The sequence below is a fragment of the Nomascus leucogenys genome, chromosome 2 (genome assembly GCF_006542625.1).
Source record: "Nomascus leucogenys isolate Asia chromosome 2, Asia_NLE_v1, whole genome shotgun sequence".
Taxonomy (NCBI): domain Eukaryota; kingdom Metazoa; phylum Chordata; class Mammalia; order Primates; family Hylobatidae; genus Nomascus; species Nomascus leucogenys.
This window is the reverse complement of record NC_044382.1, coordinates 123,360,143-123,376,615: the sequence shown is the minus strand read 5'-3', so window position 1 is coordinate 123,376,615 and position 16,473 is coordinate 123,360,143. Positions and strand designations below refer to the sequence as shown.

General features: G+C 42.0%; 1 pseudogene; it reads left to right on the top strand.

Annotated features, from left to right (window-relative positions):
- Window positions 1–1,681: 1,681 nt before the first annotated feature.
- LOC100592955 lies at window positions 1,682–4,720 on the top strand (annotated as a pseudogene).
- The last annotated feature ends 11,753 nt before the right edge of the window (window positions 4,721–16,473 follow it).

The window sequence follows — 16,473 nt, the reverse complement described above, 5'->3', positions numbered from 1 at the left end:
AACAGGCACCCAGGGTGCAGCTGCAGCCGCCCAAACCATGACTGCAGACTCAGGCATCCCTGCACTCTTGGAGGCCCAGGAAAGCCCCCTGCTGCCCTTGCAGGCTCAGAAGTGCCTCCTCCTGCTGCCTGGCTTCTCCTTGCTGTCAGTGCCCTCTCCAGTCTTGAAACAAAGTTGGGGCAGAGCCTGGGTACCATGAACAGAAGGAGGAGGTAGACAGATTCCTGGATGGAAAGGGGCAGTTTCTGAAGGCTGGGGGCGGGGCTGCCAGTCCCATGGACCGGAATGGGAACTGGTGTCTTTTCTGCGCTTGCTATGGTCACCCATGGACTAATCAGTGTGCACTTTCTCCTCTCTGAGGCCCATAAAAGCGCCAGGCACAGCCAGAGCTGAGCAAATGATGGAATTACCAGCTGCAGAGAGAAGCTACCCTCTCTGCTGAGGGCTTCAGAGACCTGCAGAGATGTTGGGACCACCAGCTGCAGAGAGGAGCAACCCACTCCAGGACCTCCTCTCTGCTAGGAGCTGGGCAGATGTCAGAATGACCAGCTGCAGATAGGAGCTACCCTCTCCAGGGCCTCCTCTCTGCAGAGAGCAGCAAACATCAGTACAACCAGTAGCAGAGAGGAGCTCCCCTCTCCAGGGCCTTCTATTTGCTGAGAGCTGAACACTGGACAGGGTGACCTGCCTACAGAGAGGAGCTACAGAACCCACTGCGGGTCTCCTCTGAGCTGTTCTAACACTCAATAAAGCTCCTCTTCATCTTGTTCACCCTCCGCTTGTCTGCACACCTCATTCTTCCTGGATGCAAGACAAGAACTCAGGCAAAGGTGCCACCAGCCACAGAGGTTTCTGGCCAGTAAATTGACACCCCAAAGATCCCATAGCACTTCTAGGGATAATATTCCAAAATTGTATTCTGATTAGACCACAATAAATATTACTGATTCTGAAGTTAATGAAAATGACTAAACTTCCATTTGGTGGAATTTTACTTATAATTACTTAATCTATATTCCTTAGAAAGCAGAGGCTGAAAATGCTATGTTGCTACTACTGTGATAGGGAGTGTGATCCCATGGAGCAGAAGTGAGAGGAGTGACGCAGGGAAGCAGAGAGAGAAATTCAAGCAGGCCTAACTGAGCTGGTCACCACTAAATCTGATTGCTCTATCTTACAAGACCAGGACTTTGAAAAGCTGCATCCCAAGTCTGGAATTAAAAAAAAAAAACAATCTATCAGTTTTCGTCTCCCATTTGGGAGCATTTTGACTATGTGGTATTAATTCCTCTGTAATTATGACTTGTGCAATTCTGGGGCCTGAGGCAGGGCCTCTGGATTCCTTGGAAGTTAACAGGGAATCCTAGGATTGGAAGATTGAGGCTCATGGCATGGGTATGGAGCTGGGCTCCAGAAGGAGGTGCCTGGCAGAAATAATTGGAGCGGGGTGCCAAGGTGGCAGCTGGAACAGGAGACAGGTGAGGCTGAGAGGACCTGAAATTGGTATGTGATATGTTAATTTACACCCAATCAACTTCCAAATGGAATCTGATGAGGCTTACATATACAATAAGGATGATGGTGAAAAAGGAAATAATTCATAGCAATAGCAACAACAACAAAGTACCTCAGTTTCCTTATCTTTAAAAGGGAGGAAGACAAAGCAGCGGGCATTGGCTTCAGGCCTCCGGAATCCAGTGCTCACCCCCACTCGCCACAGAAATGACTGCTGTCCATGCAGGCCGCTTCAACTTGAAGTGGGACCCCCAAAGTCTAGAGATCAGGTCTCTGGCAGCTGAGAGGCTTGTTACACAGGTTACAACCCTGGTAAACACCATTGGTAAGGGGCCCTCTATTAAGAAGAGAGGTCATTCTAAGAAGGTCCATGTTTTGGCTGCATCTGTTGAAGAAGCAGCTGAGAATTTCTTGGAGAAGGAGGAAAAAATCGTGAAGGAGAGCCAGTTTTCTCAAGGAATAGCTTGTGGCTGCTGTAGAATATGTTCGAAAACAAGGCGATTTGATGAAGACTGCTGCTGGAGAGTTCACAGATGATCCCTGCTCTTCTGTGAAGCAAGGCAACATGGTTCAGGCAGCTTGAACTTTGCTGTCCGCTGTTACCTCATTGCTGATTTTGGCTGACGTGGCAAATGTCTACACGTTACATGTTCAGCTGAAAGTTGTGGAAGATGATATCTTGAAGTTGAGAAATGCTGGCAATGAGCAAGACTTAGGAATGTAGTATAAAGCCCTAAAACCCGAAGTGAATAAGCTGAACATTATGGCAGTCAAAAGACCACAGGAACTGAAAGATGTTGGCGATCGTGATCAGATGGCTGCAGCTAGAGGAATCCTGCAGAAGAACGTTCTGATCCTCTATATTGCATCCCAGGCATGCGTATAGCACCCTGATGTTGCAGCCTGTAAGGCCAACAGGGACCTGATATACAAGCAGCTGCAGTAGGCGGTCACAGGCATTTCCAGAGTAGCCCAGGCCACTGCCTCAGACGATGCCTCCCATCACCAGGGTGGAGGAGGAGTAGAACTGGCATATGTACTCAATAACTTTGATAAACAAATCATCGTGGGCCCTTTGAGCTTCAGCAAGGAGTGCTTTAGACCTTCCCTGGAGGAGCACCTGGAAGGCATCATTAGCGGAGCTGCCTTGATGGGCGACTCATCCTGCACGCATGATGACCGTCATGAGCGAATTGTGGCAGAGTGTAACACTGTCCTCCAGGTCCTGCAGGACCTGCTTTTGTAGTACATGGGCAATGCTGGATGTAAAGAAAGAAGTGATGCCCCCAATTCTGCTATAGATAAAATGACCAAGAAGACCAGGGACATGCGTAAACAGCTCCACAAAGCTGTCATGGACCACGTTTCAGATTCTTTCCTGGAAACCAATGTTCCACTTTTGGTATTGATTTAAGCTGCAAAGAATGGAAATGAGAAATAAGGAGTATGCCAGAATTTTCTGTGAACATGGCAACAAATTGATTGAGGTTGCCAACTTGGCCTGTTCCATCTCAAATAATGAAGAAGGTGTAAAACTTGTTCGAATGTCTGCAAGCCAGTTAGAAGCCCTCTGTCCTCAGGTTGTCAATGCTGCATTGGATTTAGCAAAACCACAGAGTAGACTGGCCCAAGAGAACATGGATCTTTTTAAAAGAACAATGGGAAAAACAAGTCCGTGTTCTCACAGATGCTGTTGATGACATTACTTCCATTGATGACTTCTTGGCTGTCTCAGAGAATCACATTTTGGAAAATGGAACAAATGCATCATTGCTCACTAAGAGAAAGATGTGGATGGCCTGGGCTGCACAGCTGGTGCAATTCAAGGTTGGGCAGCCTGGGCCATTCACATAGTCACCTCAGAGATGGACAACTATGAGCCAGGAGTCTACACAGAGAAGGTTCTGGAAGCCACTAAGCTGCTTTCCAACACATTAATGCCACGTTTTACTGAGCAAGCAGAAGCAGCTATGGAAGCCCTCAGCTCAGACCCTGCCCAGCCATGGATGAGAATGAGTTATCAGTGCCTCCCACCTGGTATATGGTGGTATCTGGGACATGAGGAAAGCAGTGCCGATGATAAGGACCCCTGAGGACTTGGATGACTCTTACTTTGAGATGGAAGATTTCAACGTCAGAAGTAGGATGAGCATCCAGACAAAAGACAATCAGCTGATAGCTGGCCAGAGTGTCCAGGCGATCATGGCTCAGCTTCCCCAGGAGCAAAAAGCGAAGATTGCAGAACAGGTGGCCAGCTTCCAGGAAGAAAAGAGCAAGCTGGACGCTGAAGTGTCCAAATGGGACAACAGTGCCAATGACATCACTGTGCTGGCCAAGCAGATGTACATGATTGTGATGGAGATGACTGACTTTACCTGAGATAAACGACCACTCAAAAATACATTAGATGTAATCAGTGCTTCAAAGAAAATTGCGGAGGCAGGATCCAGGATGGACAAGCTTGGCCGCACCATCGCAGACCACTGCCCTGACTCAGTCTGCAAGCAAGGCCGGTCTGCTCAACTCAGCCTGCTCCGGCTTGGCCTGCTGGCCTACCTGCACTGCATCGCCTTCTACTGCCACCAGCTGAACATCTGCAGCAAGGTCAAGGCCGAGGTTTAGAATCTCGACAGGGAGTTCATTGTCCCTGGAGTGGACAGCGCCACGTCCCTGATCTGGGGAACCAAGGACTGATGAATGCTGTGGTGCAGATGATGAAGGCATCCTACGTCACCTCCACCAAATACCAAAATTTGCAGGGTATGGCTTCCCTCAACCTTCCTGCTATGTCACAGAAGATAAAGGCACCAGAGAAAAAGCCCTTGGTGAAGAGAGAGAAACAGGATGAGTCACAGAGCAAGATTAAACAGGCATCTCAGAAGAAGCACATGAGCCCGGTGCAGGCCCTCAGGGAGTTCAAAGCCATGGACAGCATCTAAGTCTGCCCAGGCCAGCTGCCCCCACCCCTCGGGGCTCCTGAAGATCAGGCACTGTTCGTCACTCAAATGAATTTGCTAAATACAACACTGATGTTAGATTCCATGGGGAAATGGGCCGACTGTGAACCAGTCCAGGTGGTGAATTTTCCAAGGACATACTTGTGTTTAAGTTGATTAAAAATGTTTTTAGAATGCAGGAGCCTACTTCTAGCTGTATTTTTATATGCTTAAATAAAAGTAAAATTCCATAACCAAAGAGAATCCCACATTAAGTTGTTAGTAATGCTCTGACCAAGCTGTTCTGTTAGTAGTGGTGGCGTTAGGATTTGAGAGAAGGGAATTTGGCTCAGCCTCAGTTAAGAGGGTGTAGTCCAGATGGCTTGACAGCTTTTAAATGACCAAAGATGACCTGTGGTAAGCAACCTGGGCATCTTAGGAAGCAGTCCCTGGAGAAGGAATGTTCCCAGAAAGGTCTTTGAAGGGACAAACTCAGTAAACATAATGTGTCATGAAGAGAATTGATTACTCTCTTGATGACATGAAATGAGAATTTTAATGCATCGTTATAATTACTAATGCATGCTGCTGCAGAACATTAATAAAGTTGCTTTTTTGCAGGCACAAAAAAAAGAGGATAATAATAGGACTTAACCGTAGGGTTGTTGTAGTAATAGAATGAACTTAAACATTTAATACTTGTAAATAATTTAAAATATATGCAACATATAAAAGGCATTGTATGTTTGTTTTAAAAAATACTGCTAGTCCCATTAGCTTAGATGGTTTTGCAACTGAGCACTAAATTTATCTCTAAGCTTTCTAGCAGTTAAGGAAAAAATATGACAGCTTTCATAATTTACATTAACTGATTGAAATGAGCCTGCTAATTCTGAAACAGAGCCAATAATTTACCTGGCACAAACACCTAAAGGGAATTTATCCCAGGAGACATTAAAAACAGAATAAAACACGTTTTATTCTGGCTTAAGCAAGATTTGTAGAAGAGTTCTTCGTCTGGCGAACTGTCTGATGGATACTTCATCAGAGAAAGCTATTTCTTCTGGAAGCTAAGATAAACATGTTCATGTTTGCAGCTTTCGGATGTGTAACCCTGAATCAGTGGTTTTCAACAGGAGCAGTTTTGCTCCCTGTGAGAACATTTGTCAATGTGTGGTGACTTTATGGTTGTCACAACTGGGGGTGGGGGAGCATGCTATCAGCATTTAGTAGACAGAGGCCAGAGATACTGCTAATACTGCACAGGACATACCTATACTATAAAAATTTATTCGTGTTTATCTGAAATTCAAATTTAACCAGGAATTCTGTATTTTAATTTGCTAACTCTAGCAACTCTAGCTGCCAAACTTCCTATAATGCACAGGACAGCCATTCATAACAGAGAATTGTCTGGCCTTCAATGTTAATAGCACGGAAGTTGAGAAATCCTGCCCAAAATGAAGACTAGATATTTGCATACTTTTCTAGAGGAATAGAGAAAAAGTATGGACACTAAAGTATCTTTCTTCCCTTCAGAGTTTTCTTCAGAATTAGTTAGTTGATGATTAATTTCAGGTCAAAACCTCCAGCCTTGTCTAGTTAAGTCATATCCATGATGCTGACTCCAGCAAACAGGTGACAAAGTGGATGTTCTACATGAAGCTTCTTGAAAATCCTCTAACATCTCTTGTCTGCACTAATAATTTGACACCACCTACTGCCTTAGGGTTGGGTTACCTGGACAGATAACTGAGCACACAATCTGCTAATCCAGAAATATTTATTACGACTGACGTTGAACAAGGTGATTTTGATGATAAAAAGGGGCAGGAAATAAGACTACAGTACTTGGCGGGTTTATATTTGAGTTGCAGAGGTAATAACTAGGGGAAGATACTTTAGGAAGATACTCTAAATCTCGTCTTTGTGTCAGATTAAGTGAAGGCTGGTGGTTTAACTAACAAGCTGGGACAGAGTTTAGGGTGAAGTTCATTTTCCAGAAAAGGGGCCCATCTCTTGGCTGGGCTGTGAGGCTGAGCAATTGTTGGGCTCCAGGGAGGCCTGGTCTCTCCAAGGAGGAAGCATGGGGTGCCATGTAGCTCCAGAACAGGGGAATGGAAAAGCCTTTGTGAGAAGCATCACTGCTTGGGACTGATTTGTAATCCCCCTTCCTCCTAAACTCCCTTTACTTCTCTGGCCGCCCATCACCAAGGCTCACATTATACTATTTCTTTGGCTTCATTAGACACTTCTTCATGTAGTATGAGCCAAATTATTGCCCTATGATTTATCTAACAAAGAAAATATTCTCTAAGTAGAACTGGAAAATGTCACAATTTAAATTCCTTCATGAAAATATCAATGAGTTAACCTTCACCGGCCTCTCATGCCTGAAATGAGACAAGTAGGGGTTATTGGTGTCTTCAATTGTTGTCCAGAGGATGTGCTTTGCGTTCAGAGGTTGCATTGCTAACCATGAAATGGCACAGAAAAATGGGAAAATCAACTGCCAGCTGCTCCCCTCAGCTAAACTGCCTGTTTAAGAAGGTAGAAGATGCACTCTACCCAGAGCTGGCTCACCTGGGGTTGTATAAACACCTCTTATTCTTAATTCACATCAATTTTTGGTGACCTTCTCTTTGCCATTTCTTAGCTGTGAGATGATGGCTTCTGTATTTCTAACTTGATGCCATGGAAAAGAAAATGAAAGGCAGGACCATGCCATTTATTGAGGTAATGTGATAACAGATACTCACACCGGCGACCCTGACTCACCTAGAAAGGATTCAATTACTCCTGTGTCCTCTGCTCAGACAGGAGTGAATTTTTTCATCCACTTTTGAAAGCTTGCCATCAAAAAAAAATAGCTGAAAATAACAACACCTTTTTTGTGATTGAAGGGTTAGTTTCAATTTTCTGAAAAATTAACCTCCATGGTACACTTCCTCCTCTCTGAAGGCTGAGAAACAAGGCTCCACTCTACTTGGATAACGTGCTCAATCCTCAGGCACACAGACGATTTCCCATTGGTTTCATTTTGAGATGGAGGGTTCTTGATGACATACAGTCATTTAAAAAAAAAAGCTTTTTTTTTTTTTTTATACTTTAGGTTTTAGGGTACGTGTGCACAATGTGCAGGTTTGTTACATATGTATCCATGTGCCATGTTGATTTCCTGCACCCATTAACTCGTCATTTAGCATTAGGTATATTTCCTAATGCTGTCCCTCCCCCTCTCCCCACCCCACACAGTCCCCGGAGTGTGATGTTCCCCTTCCTGTGTCCATGAGTTCTCATTGTTCAATTCCCACCTATGAGTGAGAACATGCGGTGTTTGGTTTTTTGTCCTTGCGATAGTTTACTGAGAATGATGTTTTCCAGTTTCATCCATGTCCCTACAAAGGACACGAACTCATCATTTTTTATGGCTGCAGAGTATTCCATGGTGTATATGTGCCACGTTTTCTTAATCCGGTCTATCGTTGTTGGACATTTGAGTTGGTTCCAACTCTTTGCTATTGTGAATAGTGCCTCAATAAAGATACGTGTGCATGTGTCTTTATAGCAGCAAGATTTATAGTCCTTTGGGTATATACCCAGTAATGGGATGGCTGGGTCAAATGGTATTTCTAGTTCTAGATCCCTGAGGAATCGCCACACTGACTTCCACAATGGTTGAACTAGTTGACAGTCCCAGCAACAGTGTAAAAGTGTTCCTATTTCTCCACATCCTCTCCAGCACCTGTTGTTTCCTGCTTTTTTAATGATGGCCATTCTAACTGGTGTGAGACGGTATCTCACTGTGGTTTTGATTTGCATTTCTCTGATGGCTTTTAAATGGAATAACGTTAGATTTACAGAAACGTTGCAAAAACAGTACACAGAGTTTTTATATACCTGTCATCTAGTTTTCCCTATTGTTAACATCTTATATAACCAAGGTACCTTTGTCACAACTGAAAAGCCAACATTAGTACATTACTATTAACTCTAGACTTTATTTGGATGCCACCAGCTTTTCCATTAATATCCTCTTTCCATTGTAGGTTTCAATCCAGGGTGTCATGTTGCATTTAGTTGTCAGGTCTTCCCAGTTCTCTGGTCTGTGAAAGTTTCTCACTCTTTCCTCATTTTCAATGACTTTGTCAGTTTTAAGGAATAGTGCCCAGGTGCTTAGAATGTTCCCATGTCTGGATGTGTATGTGTGTTTTCACATAATTAACTGGGGTTACTGGGTTTTATAAAGAATAGCACAGAGGTAAAGTGTCCTTCTTGCCAAGCATATCATATTAGGGGCTACATGATAATCACATACGATGATGTTAAGCATCATTGCTTGGTCAAGGTGGCATCTGCCAGGTTTCTCCACTGTAAAGGTACTATTTTCCCCCTTTCTCTTCTCTGATCTTTTGCAACCAAATCACTAAGTCTAGCTCAGCCCCGGAAGGGGTTAAGCTCTATTTCCTTGAGTAGGGAGCATCTACATATATTATTTTAAATTCTTGTCGAAGAAAAAATCCATACAGCCATTTTAATGAAATATTTTAAACAAATACACATAACAAACTCCTAAATTTAACAAATATTAATATTTTGCCAAATATGCTTCACTTTTTTTTTTTACATTAAAAAAAGTCATTCCTGATATGGTTGAAGTCTTTTGCTGTTTTCATTTACCTCACTCCTTCCCTATTGGTAAAAATAATCATGTTTTTACATATATGTATATATCCATAAAAAGACTTCCATGTTTATATGTTTTATTTTACAACTTGATTTTTTTCATTCAACTTTGTGTTTCTGAAATCTATCCAGGTTGAAGTGTGTATATGGAAAGAAAGGCATTTTAATCTCACCAGTAAATTGTCTCTAAATCACTTTACATATTAGGTTATTTGTGGAACTATTTCCTGTAGGGTGTCAGTCATCCCATGGTGTGTGAATTGTTGCAAGGTTTAGTCTTGGGAAGTGAATGATACCTCCTAACTTTGTTCTTAATAGCTGGACTCGGGGGGGTTGTAGAAAGGTGAGAAGGAGGAGAAAAACTGTTCTATTTGGTAATTCCTACATTCTCTTTCTATTGGCTGTAACTTTTGTTATCCTTTCTAACCTGGCTACCCCTTCTCCAACATCTCTGTTTTCTGTCTTTCATTCTCTGGCGTAGGTGAATCATCAGAACAAGTACCTGGTAATCAGTGAGGAACAGCAGGAGGTTTCCACTCAGCCCTCACAAGACAATGCAAGGCACCACAGGACAGAAGATAGCAGAGTTTCAATAGCTGAGCTCCAAACTTTAATGTCTTAAAGCTCAAACTCAGTCTGTCCCTAATGAATACATCATCTTTCCCCACGAGTTGCTCTGCCATCAATGTTCCTAACTTCAGTATCCACCCAATTGCATGGGAACTGTCCTTCACTCCTACCTTTCTCTCTACTCCCACTAAATTATGCCCTAAGTCCTACTATTCCTATCTCCTAAATATCTTCATCCTTTTATTTCTGTATCGTTCCATGCCCTCACCCTCACCTTGGTTACATTAACTGACTCCCAAATTATTGATTATTGTAGCATATGCTCAGCTGGGCTCCCTGTGTACAAGCTGTCAGAATCAAAATGGAGTCACTTGTGTTAAAAAGCAAAAACAAACACCAAACCAACACATGACAAATAGAGCTGGGGAATGTCATAAAGAGAATTTTCTCATGCTTTTGTGCCTGATAACAAAACTATCACAGAAGATTCTGCAAAAGCCAACTTGCAAAAAGGCCACAACATCCTTACACACACAAAAATACTTCTATAAGGACATCTTCCCTGCAAATGCGTGTCCAACCTTAGACTGACATCACCCTTGTTATTGATCTTTGTAGTAGCCAAGGATAATTACCTCAAAACAAGTATGCAATTCTCCTCATTTTTCCTTTAAAAACCTTTGTCTCCCTTTACCTTCCTGAATGCACATATAGTTTACCATGGTACACATATTCCCATGGCAATGCCCATTCCTGAATAAATATTATTTTCTTTTAGAGAGCCTCTCTCTGATATATAGGTTGACAGCTGCTCTAGTCTTGCCCCATCCAATCTATCTTTCACTCTGCAGGCCAGAGAAACCAAATTATAATACTCCCCACTGGCCTTGAGACAGAATCTGAACTTCTAACAAGATTTACAGTGCCTTCAAATCTCTCTTTTGCTTCTGTCTCTGGTCTCCTTTCCTATCCTATTTGCCTCAAACTGCATTTATCCATCAGCTTTTTTTACTTTCCCAAATATGTCATGCTCACCTCACCTCTAAGGCCTTCGCAGGTGCCCTTCCCTCTGCTTAGAATACACCTTCATCCAACTTGAATCAGCTTTAATACTCCTTTCTGCAAGAACTCCGACAAAGGCCCTGTCCTCGACCAAACTTTAAACAGCTCCTCAGAGTCTTCTTTTTGAACAGGCCTCATCCTTGGGCCCTGTCCTTGGCCTACTGAAGCCTGTTTCATCAAGCATCCTCCTAGTTAGTTTAGATTCCCCCACCCTTGATATCTCCCCAACCTTGACATCTGGTCAGGTTCTTCATCCTCTCCCCTAACCTTGAGGTCTAAGTCTTTGGTCCACCTTTATCACAAGTTCTGGGAGGCCAGTCTAGCAAGAATCCCCCTACACTTGATGTCCCTCTTAGTAACTTTCCATCCACAGACTGCTTACTCTGCTTGCTGGCTATAAATGCCCGGCTGTCTGCTGCATTGAGAACTGAGCTCAGTTCTATACTAAAGTCTCTTTCTTTTCCTGCAGTAGTTCTTCCTGCACACAGTCTGCCTTTATTGCCTTTAACTAGTGTCTAGTTTGTTTCTCTGACAACTCCTTGATTTTCTTTTTTCCTATGACAATGACCTTCCATATGATCCTTCTAGAGCCTCCTGATATAGGACAGCTGACCATCCCATCCATTATTACTGCCTTACCTCTACTTTCCCTCTTGTGACTGGCCCATAACACATATCTTCATTTGGTAAACTTCTTCTATAACTGGGGGCTTTTAAAAATTGAATTGTATGTCCTGAAAGCAAGTCTTAGGTCTTATTTACCATCGTATTCCCAGCGTAGCATAGAGCTTGGCACACATAGGACACAGACAATATTTGTGGAATAATGGAATGAATTTCCAGTGTTCTTCACTTGCCTGTATGGAATGTTCCAGCACAACGGGCAGTTTTAACCATCAGGGGGTAGTATGTTGGGCCTATGGCATGGATGAAAAGAGTCCATCTATTTCTTAACTGTTGCACAACTCTTAAAAAGTCCTTCCTGCCTCTGGCCTGCCATGGAGCAGAAACACCAAACTGATTTTCTCTAGCAACGGCCCCAGGTAGACCTGGCAGCTGCCTACCTCATTTGCTTACTCTAGCTGGCTCTCTCATCACCAGTGCCTACAATTCATTGTTGTACTCTCTATATTTGTTTACTTGTCTCTCTGCATTTTCAGGCTGCCACAAAAAATAGACTAGACCTAAACTAATCAAATTTTGTGCTCAGGCACAAAACGTACTCCATTTAATGTAACCGTTTCTCATTTTGCATCTGTTTCTCTGCTTAATTATTCATTAATTCTTGGAAGTAATTGACTGGTTTTGATACATTTCACACACTAATAAAGAGTTTCACATACATCTTAGGTTTGATTGGGGGCTTTCTGTTATCTTGAAACAGAAGTAGCCAATAATTTCAAATGAAGGTATCTTCATTTTCTAATGTATTTTAATAAAGTTTGGAATGTGAGTAGAGGCAAACAAGACAATAATTACATGAATTGAAAATTATCTTTTAGGCAAATATAATTGGTTAATATTGCTATTAAGAGACCGAAGGGACCATCTGTAAGTCCTTCACAGACCACCAGGGTTGCACTCAGTGAAACCCCTCTTCTTAATGATGCTCTGTCATGGTTTTGAAGGCTTATGGAAAAGAGAATTCTGTAACCTTTCTGGCAAACCCTCCTAGGTGTTAGAAATGCTGACTCAGGAAAACCTGAGTCTATTAATTTTTCACTTAAATTCTTCACGCTGTAGGTAAAACCTAATTCTGTTTGCCTTTTTGCGGTGTGGGAGAAAACAGAAGCTTAAAGGTGTTAAGATTGGATGCCTATAATCTCATCTAATGAGTAATAGATGTAAGATTTGAACCAAGGCCTGATTCTAAAGCATGCCTTATTTTTTTTTTCTTAACCAATGAACTTCCTTGCCTAGTTAATGGGATCGTTCAGTACTACTTAGGGATTTATTTCCCTAAGTAGCTTGGATTAAAGGTAATGTCCACTATTGGCCATAAATCCTTGTGACTCTAGCTCTATTTCCAGAAGTCCAGGGCAGTAAGGAAGGCCACTGGCTGCCTTTGGAAATACTGGAAATGGAAGCAGAAGACTGTAATGCGTCATAGCCCAGTGTGCTTCCTGAGCTAGCTAGAAAGCTCTGTCCCTGGGCACCCCAGGCCTTTGGTACAGTTTTACACTGTTTTTTTTTTGTTTGTTTTTTTTTTTGAGTTGGAGTCTCACACTATTGCCCAGGCTGGAGTGCAGTAGTGGTATCTTGGCTCACTGCAACCTCCACTTCCCAAGTTCAAACAATTCTCCTACCATAGCCTCCTGGGTAGCTGGGCTAATTTTTAAATTTTTAGTAAAGACGAGGTTTCATCATGTTGGCCGGGCTGATCTCAAACTCCTGACTTCAAGTGATCTGCCAGCCTTGGCCTCCCAAAGTGCTGGGATTACAGGCGTGAGCCACTGCGCTCACCTACACTTCTTATTATCATACACCACTCTGACATTTGAAAAGTGGTAAAAGCTAATCTGAGCTCAATAGTAGTAACTATCTTAGATCCTTTGTAAAATGAGGACAATAATAGTCCCCACTTCATCATTCTAGTGAGGATCGATGCTGTATTATATGTAAAGTGGTTGGAATACAGCCCAGTAGATAGTCAGCTCTGAATAAAGCTTAGGTATGAATACTATTTTTAAATTGTTGCTTTTATTATTGTTATTGTTTGAGAGCAAAATATTTAAACACAGCTGCAGTTAATTAAGAACCTCTGTAGTGAGGTTCCTGACTGGCCAATGACTCAGCTACTAAGAGAAAGAGGAAACGCCAGTAGTTGCTGCTAAAACACGCACAACCTTACACAGGTGCATGGACACCCTGAGAATTTTATGCCTTCACTTTAGCTTTTCCCAGAATTACATCCACTGTTTTAGAAAATTTTAACTTACTAATAAAATATTATTATACATAATTCTTGTCCCCAAAGTCTTCCTTTGAAGTAGTCCTATTTATACCATATAGCTCTTAAGTTTCTCTGTTTGATGATAGCTTATTGATTATTCACTTCCAGAGATCATTTTTTATTGTTATATCGACTCGAGATTTTTAACAATTCTTGTTTCTTTCTTCATGTTGTATAGTTTTGTTTCACATAAAGATCTATTATCTTGCATTAATGTTTCTTAAATGCTGTTTTTTACACTTCTTAAAACTTAAAAACTTTTTTTAAAAATTATACTTTAAGTTCTGGGATACATGTGCAGAACGTGCAGGTTTGTTACATAGGTATACACGTGCCATGGTGGTTTGCTGCACCCATCAAAAACACTTTTAAGTATATAAATGCACAAGCTGCATGAAATTATTTACTTACTGTAAAAACCTCCAGAAATGTAAAAGGTCCTTATAAGCACTTGTCCATACTTTATTGGCTTCAAAATGTTGAACACCTGTTTAAAGTTATAATTGTAGAAACTGTATGTCTTACTTTAAGGTATATAACAAATAAAGCTCAGAAACACAGTGGCGTTGTTATAACATGTCACCTGACATTGTCAACAGTGGATTAATTAATAGGCATGGTTTCTACAGGGTCATTAGATAGATTTTATATTCATTTTGATCAGATGTTTATCTCTACACAAAGGTGGAGGGCAGTGCAAATATGTCATGGGAGTATGCTACCATGCCGTACCTCCACCCCAGCCAGCCCCTACCCACTCCACCAACAGCCCCGTATTTGTGACTGTGTGAACTTGCTGGAGCCGGGTGGACTAGAAAATACCTAAAGGGAGTTTATTAAGAAGAGAAATGATATGTTTCAGTTCTTGCTAGCAGTCTAGATGCTGGTGAATGTTAGGCCACCATCGTCCATGTCCTGCACTCTCTGAGAGACAACTCTGTCATGGCAAATGACATGTGATCATGTGCATTGACTCATGCAAATATAAGAAAATCATTGAGAGCTCAATACCCTACTTTCAGAATATTGCATGGGAACTGCCAACAGGACCTTCTGAGTACCCTGCCAGCTCATACCTGTTAATTATGTACACCTGCCTGGGGCCAGCTGCCCATGTGGAAGGTTCAGAGGCAGGTCAAAACCGCACCTCTTTCAGCTTCTTCCGGCTGCTGAGTAGCAGGAACTAGCCTAATTAATCCTGATGCTTCCTAAGCATTTAGATTAGAGAAGTAAAAGGTGTCAGGAAGTCAAAAGGTTTCTTTGGGTTTTTTGTTGTTGTTGTTGTTTTAACTTAAAGGTCCTACATAAACTGATGTTGAATTTATAGAAAATTTTGCTTTGGAGATTGAGGTGAAAAGAGTCTGATTTCTGAGGTCTAATTATGACTAATCAAACCGCCACAGGCACTAAATCAGAGGAATGCATACCTTGTCAGCATGAAAGCAGCAGGTGGAAACAGCTGCTTTGTGCAAATTTATCTGGACTGATCACAGCAGCAGAAAAGGTACTAGGTTTATGTAAGGACCTGGGCCAGAGACCAGAGTGACTTTTTTTCTGGGAAATGGCAACAGTGCCAGCAATCTTTTAGCACAAGGTATAAGAAAAACTAGTCATGCTCTACCTGAAATAATTTTTTTAATTCATAATATTATTTATTCTGTTACTGGAAAAATAGAGATATTCTTTACTTCTTCACTAGCTGTAATTTATAGCAGGCAGGAAGAGAGTGCTGGATTCCTAACAGTTCTCTAAGGAAGTCAACTGCAATTCCCCACTTTTGTGCCCATAGAACAGCATAACATTAAACAGTGGACAATATAGGGACTTTCAAGATCATGGTTCACAAACTCCCAACTTGATCACACATCTCATTCTATATATTTGCCTGGAAGTCCATCTCTTAGACTATACAGTCTTTTCCTGAGCCATTTTTAAAGTGAAATTTTAACTGTACCTGTGTGGAATTTTTGTGTGGAATTTTTCTGGATTTCTTCCCATCTACTCAGTATCAATATCTAGTCCATATCCATCTACTCAATATCTACTCAGATCCTTGCCTTGGAAATTGGAAAATGGAAGATGGGAGTGGAAAACAATGTCAATTCTTAGTTTTTGGAAATGAACCAATTTCCTCAAATATTCGTTCTTCCAGAATCAGTCTTGGAAATAACCACTAGCTACTCTTATCAGATAGTTTGTGCTGCAAGATAAACTACCCCAAAACTTGTGGCTTAAAACATCCACTATTCATGTAGCTAGCAATTTTGCAGATCAGCAATTTTGACTGAGCCTAACTGGGCAGTTCTGGTCTTGGCTAGGCTCAATTATGGGTCTGCCGGGTTGACTGGGACCCATAGGGTGGCCTCTTGGTCAACCTGTTGTTTCTTCATGTGGTCTCCTCACGTTCCAGCAGGCTAGCCCAGGCTTTTCCACATTGGGGCTGGCTGGGACGCTAGAGAGAGAGAGGAAGTGTTCAAGACCTCCACAAGACTTACCTTGGAACTAGCACAATATTACTTCCACCACATTCTATTGGTCAAGTCACAAAGCCAGCCCAGATTCAGGGCCAGCCTACCGCTTGATGGAAAGAGTTGCAGGGTCACATTACTAGGGGCACAGATGCAGGGAGTTATTACACTGTAGTCATCTTTGCAATCTACCACACATGCAATGGAGGAAAAGGGGATCCAAATAATTTTATCACAGGTGAATTTTCCATAGAAGAAAAATGAGCTGATAAATAAATTATAT